Source organism: Diaphorina citri, unplaced genomic scaffold (genome assembly GCF_000475195.1).
Source record: "Diaphorina citri unplaced genomic scaffold, Diaci psyllid genome assembly version 1.1 scaffold17286, whole genome shotgun sequence".
NCBI lineage: Eukaryota > Metazoa > Arthropoda > Insecta > Hemiptera > Psyllidae > Diaphorina > Diaphorina citri.
In genome coordinates, this window is record NW_007394643.1 from 1 (window position 1) to 3,053 (window position 3,053).

At 38.7% G+C, this 3,053-nt stretch overlaps 1 long non-coding RNA gene across 1 annotated transcript; it reads right to left on the reverse strand.

Moving 5' to 3' along the window:
* Positions 1 to 995: 995 nt before the first annotated feature.
* LOC113473163 lies at positions 996 to 2,383 on the reverse strand. The gene is made up of 2 exons (XR_003395217.1): positions 2,228 to 2,383; positions 996 to 1,093 (listed from the first exon to the last, which is right to left on the reverse strand). It is a non-coding gene; the product is annotated as an uncharacterized LOC113473163 (long non-coding RNA).
* Positions 2,384 to 3,053: the final 670 nt, after the last annotated feature.

Consider the following 3,053-nt stretch of genomic DNA (forward strand, 5'->3'; position numbering starts at 1 on the left):
ACATACCTGCAAAATACGGACTAGAATGATCGTATTTCCAACAGCGTATTTTACTGACAAAATAACTACGGGTAAATCTTACGTAAATTTACTGAACTAACCGAAATTATTTCGGCAGTAAAATACGCCGAATAATTCCAAGTATTTCGGAGGAACATCCAAAACCCGGCCACAAACTCAAAAGAGTCAAAGGTCTCCTAAAAGGGGTGCGTTCAGATTGAGACGAACAGGTAAATACCAAAGCGATCCTCTTTCCTAACGTCCCAATTTGAACACACCCCTCGAGAGGGAGACGAAGAAAAATCCCGGAAAAAGGTCGTTTTTCAAGGGCACCGACCTGAGGGGTGTGATTCTACGAGTTTTTGATGAGTTTTAAAGTATTTTTGAAAATATTTTCAATTGAGATATACTAAAAATTAAAATTTTCCCAACAATTAAAGGTTTTTTCCAGCCATTTCCTTCGTTTCTTACTTGAACAGACTCCTCGCGTAGTACCAGATCTTGAAGAAGTACTCACTGCGTCTGAGCAGACTGCTCTGGGCGTAAGAGCTGATGTCAGCATCCATGTTGTGTTGTGTTTGGTCAGAATAATGATTTATTTCATTCTCTCTCTCTCTCTCTCACACACACACACACACACACACACACTCCCTCTCTCTCCCTCCCTCTCAAGATATCTTATCTTGGACATTGATGTTAATTAATAAAACCTTTTAGGTATTAAACCTTGGTAATGGTCCATTTCATTAGGAATTGTATGAAAGCCCGAAAATTCTGCGTATATGCAATGTGTAAAACTTCTTGCAACAAGGAATGTCCGTTTTACTTTTCCCATTTTTATGTGGTCCTTCGGACCGGACGACCGGATAACAAAATATGGTCCTTCGGTCCGGATTAGAAAATGCAATTTTTTAAATGTGGTCTAAACGGGCCGGATTTTTTTTTTTTTTTTTCAAGTATTATCGCTGAGTTATGTTTAGTTTCTTACCTGTAAGTGCCGTATCTCCATTACTAATAGGAGGTCCCCATTGTAGTGTAACACTCCTCGTGGTAATGCTGGTAACCTTCAGGTTGGTAGGCTCTGAGGGTGGACCTGTAAATAATTACATCAATGTGACATTAGAAAATTATTGATGTAATACTTACATCAATCTGACATTAGAACTCGGGGTATAGTAGAACAAGAAAATTGAGCGAGCTAAACTTTAGCAAGAGGAAACCCAAAATCTTCGTCCGGACAAAAGAAAAACTGGCACATAAGGGAGTTGTTATTGACCAAATTCGGTCATATACTGGTATACCTATTTGAGGTAAATTGAGTAGATTCGTGTAAGCTTAACTCATCTTTTGGGGGAGTTGCCCCTACACCTAATCCTTAGAGTTAGCTTTTTGTGTATCGAGTGAAGCAATAAATTGACTAAAGAAATAGCTAACATAACTAAAGAAATAGCTAACAATGTGACTCAAAATAATCAAGTGTAGCCACACAAGAACGTACTTACGTCTGTCTTTGGTAGTGGGAAACAGTTTTAGCAAAGCGAATAATCCCTTGGATTGAAGTTTCTTAGCTAGAATGCTGCCGGGCTTGCCTGCAAAAATCGCCGGTAAGAAAGCAGATGCAAAAGAAGCAATGAGATTAGATTAGTAAGCGACTACAGCTGGTTAAAGTTAAATACCGTTAAGCAAATATTTAATAAGTACCTACTTAGCTGCCTAATTTAAGCAAGTTAATAAGCGATAAAGCGAGTAGTTTTGCCTATGCTATGACTGTAATTCTTTATTCTATATTAGAGAAGCTGTTAAAAATTCAAATTAAATAGTAAAGAAAAGGCAAATAACCATCTTAAGAAAATTATCCGATTGCCTGTTATATTATCTCAGATTAGGCCTGTCGGAGAGATATTGTTAAATCCCAACTGTAGCTATGTATGCCCTCAATGGTTAAAAGTTCTAATAAAATACTAAATACAATAATTATTTATATTAAGGCCAAGAATAAGGTTCATTGCATACTGGAGAGAGGCATTACATCCGTCAAGACACAGTGAGTTTTATCAAACTCAGTTTCACCAGTGTGCACTGCTCTGTGTACGGGTTTCACTAGTGTGCATTGTGCCTAAGTGTCAGAAAGCAACCTAAAGTTCTAAAAAGCTTTGAAGTAAAAACAAGAACAAAAAGTGGTAAAATCTAGCGACAAAAGCAAAAGCCAGCGACATCGCCCACTTACTCAGTCGTTTTCCTCCGACCACGATCTCCTCACAAGCCGGTCCGGAGCCTACTCGGTTCCGTGCCGTGATTCTAAAGTCATACGAGACGTCTTTCTTGAGGTCCGTGACCGCTAATGTCGTCTCGGTCACGGTCGCGAGATGTGTGTAGGTCTTCTTGGAGGCCGCTTAAAATAGGACGTCTACCTAGTTTAAGCAAGAGGCTTTGACGACCGAAAAAAGATAGCAACGGAAGGAAGAAAGAAGTTAAAGCCCTGCTATTAGGAATCGCCTCACATGTAACCGGAGATTCTATTGATGAGTTATTTTTATTTATAGTTTTAGCTAATAAGATTACCGTTAAATAAGTATAAGTCCACTGTCTACACTACGTCTGATAAAGTAGAATGTGGTAAGTCCTTCACACGTTCGTCTTACGTCTCATGTACAAGGCACAACAGCGAGTCTTAGGATAGCCTAGTAGACCTTGGATAGCTCTCACCTGAGACATGTTGAAGTTTTTCGGTTAAGCGCATTCAACGGGAAAATATGTGCAGAATAAATAATAAGTTGAATAACAAAATAATGTTTACAAGTAACATTTACCAAAGAAGTTTAATTTAACTAGGGCGTTCCCGTTCCAATAAGGTTGGTTTTTGGAACTGTTTACCTCACACCAGATCTTCCGAGAAAATCATCTCTAAACAAGGTTAGGTGAAGTTGGCGGGTAGTCTATTTCTTCGTAGCCATATGTACAAACATGAAGGTCTTACTCTGACTGTATCAGGGAAATGGTTGCGATAGATTTATCCGAGATTCACGTAGGATAAGAAAATAGGCGATGAAATT